At 42.9% G+C, this 11,814-nt stretch overlaps 1 protein-coding gene across 1 annotated transcript in view; it reads right to left on the reverse strand.

Annotated features, from left to right (window-relative positions):
* The window catches only part of ZNF624 (zinc finger protein 624), a 48,395-nt gene extending 39,418 nt beyond the window's left edge, over positions 1-8,977 (reverse strand). The window contains exon 1 of the mRNA XM_028089040.2: positions 8,904-8,977. The gene's annotated coding sequence lies outside the window, so the exon portion shown is untranslated. The remainder of the gene's footprint in view (positions 1-8,903) is intronic.
* Between the last annotated feature and the right edge of the window lie 2,837 nt (positions 8,978-11,814).

Below are 11,814 nucleotides of genomic sequence, written 5' to 3' on the forward strand. Positions count from 1 at the left end.
CAAGAAATATTGAGAGGGGTCCTCTAAGCAAAGAGAGAACCTAAAAGCAGCAAAGAGCAGAAAGGAACACAGACAACAGACAGTTAACAGTCACCTTACAGGTAATACAATGGCACTAAATTCATACCTTTCAATAGTTACCCTGAATGTAAATGGGCTAAATGCCCCAATCAAAAGACACAGGCTATCAGATTGGATTAAAAAACAAGACCCATCAATATGCTGTCTGCAAGAGACTCATTTTAGACCCAAAGACACCCCCACGTTGAAAGTGAGGGGGTGGAAAACCATTTACCATGCTAATGGACACCAAAAGAAAACTGGGGTGGCAATCCTTATATCAGACAAACTAGATTTTAAAACAAAGACTGTAATAAGAGATGAGGAAGGACACTATATCCTACTTAAAGGGTCTATCCAACAAGAAGATCTAACAATTGTAAATATCTATGCCCCGAACATGGGAGCAGCCAATTATATAAGGCAATTAATAACAAAAGCAAAGAAACACATTGACAACAATACAATAATAGTGGGGGACTTTAACACCCCTCTGACTGAAATGGACAGATCATCTAAGCAAAAGATCAACAAGGAAATAAAGACTTTAAATGACACACTGGACCAAATGGACTTCACAGACATATTCAGAACATTCCATCCCAAAGCAAAGGAATACACATTCTTCTCTAGTGCCCATGGAACATTCTCCAGAACTGATCACATCCTAGGTCACAAATCAGGTCTCAACCGGTACCAAAAGATTGGGATCATTCCCTGCATATTTTCAGACCACAATGCTTTGAAACTAGAACTCAACCACAAGAGGAAAGTCGGAAAGAACTCAAATACATGGAGGCTAAAGAGCATCCTACTAAAGAATGAATGGGTCAACCAAGAAATTAAAGAAGAATTAAAAAAATTCATGGAAACCAATGAAAATGAAAACACAACTGTTCAAAATCTTTGGGATACAGCAAAGGCAGTCCTGAGAGGAAAGTATATAGCAATACAAGCCTTTCTCAAGAAACAAGAAAGGTCTCAAATACACAACCTAACCCTACACCTAAAGGAGCTGGAGAAAGAACAGCAAATAAAGCCTAAACCCAGCAGGAGAAGAGAAATCATAAAGATCAGAGCAGAAATCAATGAAATAGAAACCAAAAGAACAGTAGAACAGATCAACGAAACTAGGAGCTGGTTCTTTGAAAGAATTAACAAGATTGATCAACCCCTGGCCAGACTGATCAAAAAGAAAAGAGAAATGACCCAAATCAACAAAATCATGAATGAAAGAGGAGAGATCACAACCAACACCAAGGAAATACAAACAATTATAAGAACATATTATGAGCAACTCTATGCCAGCAAATTAGATAACCTGGAAGAAATGGGTGCATTCCTAGAGATGTATCAACTACCAAAGTTGAACCAGGAAGAAATAGAAAACCTGAACAGACCTATAACCACTAAGGAAATTGAAACAGTTATCAAAAATCTCCCAAGAAACAAAAGCCCAGGGCCAGATGGCTTCCCAGGGGAATTCTATCAGACATTTCAAGAAGAATTAATACCTATTCTCCTGAAACTGTTCCAAAAAATAGAAATGGAAGGGAAACTTCCAAACTCATTTTATGAGGCCACCATTACCTTGATCCCAAAACCAGACAAAGACCCCATCAAAAAGGAGAATTACAGACCAATATCCTTGGTGAACATGGATGCAAAAATTCTCACCAAAATACTAGCCAATAGGATCCAACAGTACATTAAAAGGATTATTCACCACGACCAAGTGGGATTTATCCCTGGGCTGCAAGGCTGGTTCAACATCCGCAAATCAATCAACGTGATACAATACATTAACAAAAGAAAGAACAAGAATCATATGATCCTCTCAATAGATGCAGAAAAAGCATTTGACAAAGTACAGCATCCTTTCTTGATCAAAACTCTTCAGAGTATAGGGATAGAGGGTACATACCTCAATATCATAAAAGCCATCTATGAAAAACCTACAGCGAATATCATTCTCAATGGGGAAAGGCTGAGAGCTTTTCCCCTAAGGTCAGGAATGTGGCAGGGATGTCCACTCTCACCACTGCTATTCAACATAGTATTAGAAGTCCTAGCCACAGCAATTAGACAACAAAAAGAAATCAAAGGCATCCAAATCGGCAAAGAGGAAGTCAAACTTTCACTCTTTGCAGATGATATGATACTGTATGTGGAAAACCCAAAAGACTCCACCCCAAAACTGCTAGAACTCATACAGGAATTCAGTAAAGTAGCAGGATATAAAATCAATGCACAGAAATCAGTGGCATTCCTATACACCAACAACAAGACAGAAGAGAGACAAATCAAGGAGTCTATCCCATTTACAATTGCACCCAAAACCATTAGATACCTAGGAATAAATCTAACCAAAGAGGCAAAGGATCTGTACTCAGAAAACTATAAAATACTCATGAAAGAAATTGAAGAAGACACAAAGAAATGGAAAAATGATCCATGCTCATGGATTGGAAGAATCAACATTGTGAAGATGTCAATGCTACCTAGAGCAATCTACACATTCAATGCAATCCCCATCAAAATACCATCCACTTTTTTCAAAGAAATGGAACAAATAATTCTAAAATTTGTATGGAACCAGAAGAGACCCAGAATAGCCAGAGGAATACTGAAAAAGAAAAGCAAAGCTGGCGGCATCACAATTCCGGACTTCCAGCTCTATTACAAAGCTGTCATCATCAAGACAGTATGGTACTGGCACAAAAACAGACACATCGATCAATGGAACAGAATCGAGAGCCCAGAAATGGACCCTCAACTCTATGGTCAACTTATCTTTGACAAAGCAGGAAAGAATGTCCAATGGAAAAGAGACAGTCTCTTCAACAAATGGTGTTGGGAAAATTAGACAGCCACATGCAGAAGAATGAAACTGGACCATTTCCTTACACCACACACAAAACTAGACTCCAAATGGTTGAAAGACCTAAACGTGAGACAGGAGTCCATCAAAATCCTAAAGGAGAACACAGGTAGCAACCTTTTCGACCTTAGCCGCAGCAACTTCTTCCTAGAAACATCGCCAAAGGCACGGGAAGCCAGGGCAAAAATGAACTATTGGGATTTCATCAAGATAAAAAGCTTCTGCACAGCAAAAGAAACAGTCCACAAAACCAAAAGACAACCGACAGAATGGGAGAAAATATTTGCAAATGACATATCAGATAAAGGGCTAGTATCCAAAATCTATAAAGAACTTATCAAACTCAACACCCAAAGAACAAATAATCCAATCAAGAAATGGGCAGAAGACATGAACAGACATTTCTCCAAAGAAGACATCCAAATGGCCAACAGGCACATGAAAAAGTGCTCAACATCGCTCGGCAACAGGGAAATCCAAATCAAAACCTCAATGAGATACCACCTCACACCCGTCAGAATGGCTAAAATGAACAAGTCAGGGAACGACAGATGTTGGCGGGGATGTGGAGAAAGGGGAACCCTCCTACACTGTTGGTGGGAATGCAAGCTGGTGCAACCCCTCTGGAAAACAGTATGGAGGTTCCTCAAACAGTTGAAATTAGAGCTACCGTTCGATCCAGCAATTGCACTACTGGGTATTTAGCACAAAGATACAAATGTAGGGACCCGAAGGGGTATGTCCACCATAGCCAAACTGTGGAAAGAGCCAAGATGCCCATCGACAGATGAATGGATAAAGCAGAGGTGGTATATATACACAATGGAATATTATGCAGCCATCAAAAGGAATGAGATCTTGCCATTTGCAACGACGTGGATGGAACTGGAGGGTGTTATGCTGAGTGAAATAAGTCAATCAGAGAAAGACATGTATCACATGACCTCACTGATATGAGGAATTCTTAATCTCAGGAAAGAAACTGAGTGTTACTGGAGTGGTTGGGGGTGGGAGGGATGGGGTGGCTGGGTGATAGACATTGGGGAGGGTATGTGCTACGGTGAGCGCTGTGAATTGTGCAAGGCTGTTGAATCACAGTTCTGTACTTCTGAAACAAATAACGCAACATATTTTAAGAAAAAAGAAAAAGAAGAAGATAACAGGAGAGGAAGAAAAGGGGAGTATGTCAGAGGGGGAGACGAACCATGAGAGATGATGGACTCTGAAAAACAAACTGAGGGTTCTAGAGGGGAGGGGGGTAGGGGGATGGGTTAGCCTGGTGATGGGTATTGAGGAGGGCACGTTCTGCATGGAGCACTGGGTGTTATGAACAAACAATGAATCATGGAACACTGCACCAAAAACTAATGATGTAATATATGGTGATTAACATAACAATAAAAAAAAAAAGAAACTAGTAAATAACAAAGCAATTGACATAGGCAGGAGCTGATTCTCTAAACAATGAAATATATATGCCACTGGCCAAAGAAGAAAATATACCAATAAACTAAAAATAGAAACAAGAAAGGGGCTATAACAGGGTGGCTGGGTGATGGAGACTGGAGAGGGTATGTGCTATAGTGAGTGTGGTGAATTGTGTAAGACTGATAAAATCACAGACCTGTACCCCTTAAACAAATAATACATTATATGTTAATAAAAATAATTAATTAAAAAAAGAAAGGGGCTATAACATATAAATCATCTTAAAACTGTATGCCAATAAAAATAAAATTTCCCAAAGAACAATTTTTGTTTAAAAATTTTCTGAGACTAAAAAAAAAAAAATTTTTTTTCCTAAGACTGACTCAAGCAGCAGGAAACTTATGTAGGCCAATGTAGCAGAGCCTGCTAATTGCTTTCCAACATCCAGTCTCCCCTTCTATATTGACAAAGGCTTGAAATCTCAGCGGGACATAAGGTCATCCAGCTAGAGACATTTCCCAGCCACCATGTAGGCAGGTGTACCCATGTGACTAAATTACAGCAAATGGGATTTGAGTAAGAGAGCTGATGTCACATCTTTAAAAGGGAGCTGTTTGGCCTCCAGTTCTTCGTTTCCCTTTCCAAAGGCCTGGAATGCAACAGGATAAGAGTGAGTCAGCTGCTACCATAGGAAAGATAATGCCCCCAGGAGGTGGTGAAGCAAAGAGATGACTGGAACCTGGGTTTCCAGATGACCTAATGGATGAGAGCTGCCTACCCTTATCACTGCCTGCCACCTAACAACTCAGACTTTTATATGAGAAAGAAATAGGCTTTCTTGTTCAAACCACATAGACTGGTTAAAGCTGAGAAATTAATTTCCTAATTAGTAGAATGAATGGTCATGAAAGAAAAATGTAAAGTTCTTGGGTAAGCCTGGGAGAGTAGAGTTTAGTTAAATCAAGAAAACATGCGCTTGTCGGGGCACCTGGGTGGCTCAGTAGGTTAAGCATTCGACTCTTGGTTTTGGCTCAGGTCATGATCTCAGGGTCATGAGATCGAGCCCCAGAGCAGGGCTCTGCGCTCAGGGCGGCGTCTACTTCAGATTCTCTCTCCTCCCCTTCTTCCTCTGCTCCCCCCCTTCCCCACTCATGCTCTCTCTCTCAAATAAATAAAATCTTTTAAAAAAAGAAAAAGAAAATGCGATTCTCTTAAGACTGTAGTGTAGAGGTTGCTTTTGGGCAACCAGCTTGAACAATGGAATCTTAAGTGAGGTAGAAGGGCCCACAGTGACCACCAGGCTGAATACAAACAGACCCATTAGGTGACCCACCTCAAAATATCCATAATCCCTGGCTGACCAATGGGTTACTTACACCTGGATACAGGCACCAAAAAGGGAAAATTCCGTATGTTCCCACACCTCCTCACCTTCCCCCCTAACTCCAGCCCCCCACCACAGCCTCCTTGCAGTCTCTCCCTTGCTGTCCCGCCTGCCATTCCCTTATAGTGTGTTTAGTAAACTCCTTTGTTCTGCCTTGGGTGAATTTTACTGCCCTCGCCACCGACCTCTACCTGATCAGGTCACCCCACATTTGGTGGCCCCCCATCTGATCAGAAGACCCCCACATGCAGTTTGTTCCATGACCCTGGGGCTTCACTATGTCCAATGAAAAGATTTTGGTGAAAGAGAAATAAGAAGTTGAGGGAGGAAAAACACAGTGGAGTGTGACGATAAGACTTGGATAAAGAATGAATAATCTGGGGGCGCCTGGGTAGCTCAGTTGGTTAAGCAGCTACCTTCGGCCCGGGTCATGATCCCAGGGTCCTGGGATTGAGTCCCACATCGGGCTCCTTGCTCAGCAGGGAGCCTGCTTCTCCCTCTCTCTCCTTCTGCTTGTGCTCTCTGTCAAATAAATAAAATCTTAAAAAAAAAAAAAGAATGAATAATCTGAGAGGATTCTTATACTGAAGTCTCAAAAGTTACTCATAAAAGTGCTTTTCCCATACACCAGTAATTCTCTACCTTGTTTTAGGTCATGGATTCCTCTGCAAATCTAATGAAAATGACTCTTACCCCAGAAAATTCCTAAGTATAATTAGAAAACTCCCACATCCGGGATGCCTGGGTGGCTCAGTCGGTTAAGCGTCTGCCTTCCACTCAGGTCATGATCTCAGGGTCCTGGGATCAAGTCCTACATTGGGCTCCTTTCTCAGCGGGGAGCCTGCTTCTCCCTGTGCCTGCTGCTCCCCCTTCTTGTACTCTAACAAATAAAATCTTAAAAAAAAATAGAAAAATAAAAACTCCCACATCTTAAATAGAGATGCAAAAAGCTCACTAGGCATGATTTTCATTTATTTTATTTTATTATTTTTTTAGAGAGGGAAAGAGGGCATATGAGTGGCAGTAGTGGGGATGGAGGGGGGAGAGGCAGAGGGAGAGGGAGAGAATTTTTTTTAAAGATTTTATTTATTTATTTATTTATTTATTTGATAGAGAGAGAGCACAAGCAGGGGGAACAGCAGAGGGAGAGGGAGAAGCAGGCTCCCCACTGAGCAGAGAGCCTGATGTGGGGCTGGGCTCCATCCCAGGACCCTGAGATCATGGCTGACGCTTAACCGACTGAGCCCCCCAGGCACCTTGAGGGAGAGAATCTTAAGCAGGCTCCACGCCCAATGCAGAGCCCAAGGCGGGCTCCATCTCATGACCCTGAGATCATGACTTGAGTGGAAATCAAAGGTCAGCCACTAACCGACTGAGCCATGCAGGCACCCCCCTAGGCATGCTTTTCAGAAAGGAAATTCTTTGGCTCCTTCCAAGATCTAAATCAGGATCTCTAAGTGGGAAACACAGAAATCTACATTGTCAACAAGTACCTCAAGTTCACACCTTGAGAAATATTGTTCTAAAGCTAACTCCTAAACCCCAAATTAAAGACTCTTCTTTTCACGTGGGAAAATCCAACTGAATTACGTTTTACCAAGATCATTCTAGAGCCTGAGTTTCTGCTTCAAGCCTGGTACTTCTTGAATCACTCTTCATTTCACAGTTTAGAAACAACACTTGTGGCAAGTTCAAACACAACTTAAGACAAAAATTGAAACTGTTCTGGGGTGCCTGGGTGGCTTAGTTGGTTAAGTGTCTGACTCTTAATTTTGGCTCAGGTCATGATCTCAGGGTCGTGAGACCAAGTCCCGCCTCCGGCTCTGCACTGGGCGTGGAGCCTGCTTAAAATTCTCTCTCTCCCTCTCATCCCATCTCCCCACCTCTTAAAAAAAAAAAAAAAAAAAGGAATGACCTGAGTTATCATTTCTTCTTAAATTTCTAAAGATTAATAAACTCCTCCCTGGCAATTTTGCCGTATAGATAATGCTAGCCAAATATGTTTAATACCAAGCTGTGCCATAAACATCTTTTACAATTTTATAATCAGAATAACCAACGCTACTTAAAATTCAAGATAATCAGCTTGATCTCAGTTATGTAAAAATAATGCATAAAGACAAAGACAGCAAGTGAATAAGCCAAAACTCCCCTGTGACCTCGGAGCGCCGGACCTGTGATGTTTTACACTTCCTTCTACTTTTCTACACTTTCCAAGTAGACAATGAGGAGCTCTACATACACAGGAGTTTGGTGTAGGGATAAAATTCCACAGTGGCTGTCCACACCCCCAGGTTCTATCTTAGGTTTGGCTACTGTGGCAATACGTCCACAGGCAAAATCACTTGATCAGTTTCTCCTTTCACCTCTGACATTACACAGAAGATTATCTAGGCCAGTACTTCTCCAAAGTCGTAATTTCCTAGATATTTTTTTCTGGATATTGTGACTTCACCCAAGCCCTGTCTTCCCAAGCACTGCGGAAGCACCAAGGACTTGAGGAATTTCTCTTGCTGTGGATCCTAGGCCAGCTTTGTTATTTTAAAATAATGAAGGGGACCATGTTCTTCTTGAGAACTTCAGCGCCATGGACCAGTCCAGCATCTCCCAACCAAAGCAATGATGCCATTATCACGTCAGGGAGAGACAAGTGATTTAAAAGTGATTATCTGGAAAAACTGCCGCGGGTACCGAAAGACAGGAGTTCATCCACCTGTCAGGTCACCAGGTGTGAAACCGTTCCATCCGCGCCGGTTCAGAAGCCGGGAGGGAGACTCTCCTTCCTCCAGTCTCGCCGCCTTTCCCTAAGAGCGCATCGGGGGTCCCCCTCCTCCCTCCGTCAAAGGCGCGGGACCGGGAGGAGGCGGCCCGCCCCAGTCGAGCCCTACTAGCCGGGGCCCCGCGCCCGGCGCTCCCCGACCCCAGCGCCGCGCCCGCCGCCCACGGCACCGACGGCCCCCCAGCCAGGCCAGGGGGAGACCGAGCCAACAGCCAGGGAGGAGGCCCAGCCGCAGTCCCCTCTCGGGTGGGCGTGTCCGCTCAGGGACCCGGGCTCTGGAGGGACCGGCCACGCCCCGGACGCCGCCAGGAGCCAAGCGCCGAGGGAGGGGCGGCGGGGAACCGCGGCCTGGCGCCGGGGGCAACGAGTACCTGGCTGCCGAACTGAGGACAACTGAGGGCACTCGCAGAGCAGGGCGGGAACGCTTCCAGCAATGGCGCCGGCTTGGCGGGGCTGGCCTCCAGGCAAGCCAGTGCGCCTGCGCACCGGGGCTCCCGAACTACAGTGCCCAGAATCCTCAGCGCGGAGCTTTTTCTTCTTCTTCTTCTTCTTCTTCTTTTTCTTCTCCTCTTTTGTCTGCATTTAAGAGGGAATTGGCTGTGTTTATCGACAATTTGGGTGACCTAAAGAATCCAATTAAATTCAACAAACTTGTATTGAGAGGCCACAACTATTTGTCAAGCATTAGCATGAGCGACGCGAAAAAGAATGACACCACTCCTTGGCACTGAACATTTCAGTGGGACTAAAGAAATAAAGTCAATTCCAGAAGATACAGGGCTTCTGTAAATTAGCTAAAACCTCGGATGCCGGTAGAGTTGGTAAGTGCGTGTGAACACTTTTGCCTGCTTTTCAAGTTCTTGCCTGAAAAATCGATAATGCCTTCATTATAATTTCTGGGTTTTTGAACTAGAGCTTCCTTCTCAGCTCATCCAAACGAAAAATAATAATATTTATATTAATTTATATTTATTTTTATATCTTATTTATGTTGATATTTATTATCTTACTATATATTATAAAGCATGTTTTCCTTTGCCTCAGTTTCATGGTTTAAATACCCAGAGGCCATATTTTCCATAGTGAAACAGACTCCGTAAAAGCTCTAAGGCAGCTTCCTTCAAAGAAACCCTTTCCTCCTAACCCACTCCTATTCTGTGTGCCTTGGATTGTCTGCTGCTGTGATTGTGTATGAGGCCCACACAGGGGGAGCCCCCTGCATATGGGGATCTGCAGGGAAATACAAAGCTCAGTGAAACTGAACACTGTAAAACTGGTCTCTTGGGATCTCAAAGAGCCAGTGGATACCTCTGGAGAAAGTATGACATAACCCAGTGACTCTTGAACTATGAGAGGAAAAAATATAAGTGGGAAATCAAACTACTAGAGATAATAAATATATCTGAAATGAAAAAAAAAACCCACTAGATTAGAGGAAGAGCAGATTAGACACCACAAAAGGAAAGAATCATGAATTCAAAGACACGGAAACTATCCAAAATGAGACACAGAGAGAAAAAAGAGGGTGAATGAACGGAGCACCAGTGAGTTATAGAACAACATGAAGTAGCCTAACTATGTGTAATTAGAATCCTAGAAGGAGGGGAGAGAGTGAGGGAGTAGAAAAACATTTGGAGAAATAATGACTAAATACTTTCAACATTTGATGAAAATTATAAACCCACAGATCCAAGAAGCTCAGTGAAATTCAAAGAAAACACATGAAGAAAATCATACCAGGCACATCATTATCAAATCGCTACAAACCAGTAATAAAGGAAAAGCTTAAAAACAGCTAGAGGAACAAAGATATGTGTTTATTGGGTTCAAAGATAATTACTTTTCATCAAGAAAAAAAAAAGGCAAGCAGAGGACAATGGAGCACTTTTAAAGTACTGAGAGGGAAAAAAACCCTGTCAGCCCATAAATTTATACCCATCAAAATATTGTCATAAATGAAGGTAAACTGATAGTAGGATGAGATGGACTAGGAACACTTCTCTCTGTATCTCCCACTAATTATAGCTAAAAACCCTTGATATTATATATATAAAACATATAAAAAAACTCTGAAAGTTGGACAGAAGGCAGGCCAGCTAGGGGTCTTGCAACCTGGGGAAAGACACAGTGGTTTAAGTTTTCTACGTTTTTGTTTTGCCTCATATACCCTGATCTGGGTGCTGGAGAAGCTGGTGACCCATTATTCCAATGGGCACAGATACAAAAATAAAAATAAAAATAAAAGCTCCAAGGAAAGCCTCTCTTTCCAGCAATGGACCAAGAAAAGGGCAGCCTAGAATGACAGAAAATCTTTAGGAAAATAACCACTCTGCTTTAGCCAAACACCACAGAAAAAAACTGTGGTCCCACCTCATCCGCAGCAGCAAAGACTGAGATGGGGTGCCCTCTGTCCTTGCAGAGAAGTGTCAGAACAGGCAGTCTGGGCAGCTGTGACTTTCCCTCCCACCCACCTACTAGTAGTATTGAGCCTCCCCATGCACAATGTCAGTGACAACTATATGGAAGTAGTAAGAGAATGCCTCTCCCCTCCTAGACAAGGTGTTGTTAATGGTTATGTTCTAGTGGGGAGCCTGAAATTCTACCCCTGCCCAGCAGGAACAAGAAATTCCCCTCCCCAGAGCTGTCAATAGAAGCTGAGTCACTTGGGCTTGGATTCCCACCAAACAATAATAGTACAGTGGTGAACTTCCTTCTCCCACCAGAGTGGTGTCAGGGGAGGCCTGCTAAAACACAAGATTCAAATAAAAATCCAGAGGGTCACAGTACTCAAAATTGTCTCCAAATTTGAGCAAAGACATAAATCTTCAGATTCAAGATGCTAAGAAAATGCCAACTAGGATAAACACAAAGATGTGCAGTCTAAGACAGATCATAATCAAACTCCTGAGAACTAAAGATGAAGAATAATCCTGTAAGCAGCAAGAGAAAAAGGACACCATACCAGTAACAGAAAAACTATTCAAATGACGGTGGACTTCTCATCAGAAACAATGGGGGTCAGAAGGAGCTGAAACATATTTCAAGTGCTGAAAGAAAGTAACTGTAAGCCCAGAATCTAAGTTTATTTTTTTTAAAGATTTTATTTATTCGTTTGAGAGAGAGAGAACAAGAGAGAGCATGGAAGGGGGAAGGGTCAGAGGGAGAAGCAGACTCCCTGCTGAGCAGGGAGCTTGATGCGGGACTCGATCCTGGGACTCCAGGATCATGACCAGAGCCGAAGGCAGTCGCTTAACCAACTGAGCCACCCAGGCATTCCAAGAG

The sequence above is a fragment of the Eumetopias jubatus genome, unplaced genomic scaffold (genome assembly GCF_037043125.1).
Source record: "Eumetopias jubatus isolate StellerSeaLion01/CBP00866 unplaced genomic scaffold, mEumJub1_p1.0 scaffold_10, whole genome shotgun sequence".
NCBI lineage: Eukaryota > Metazoa > Chordata > Mammalia > Carnivora > Otariidae > Eumetopias > Eumetopias jubatus.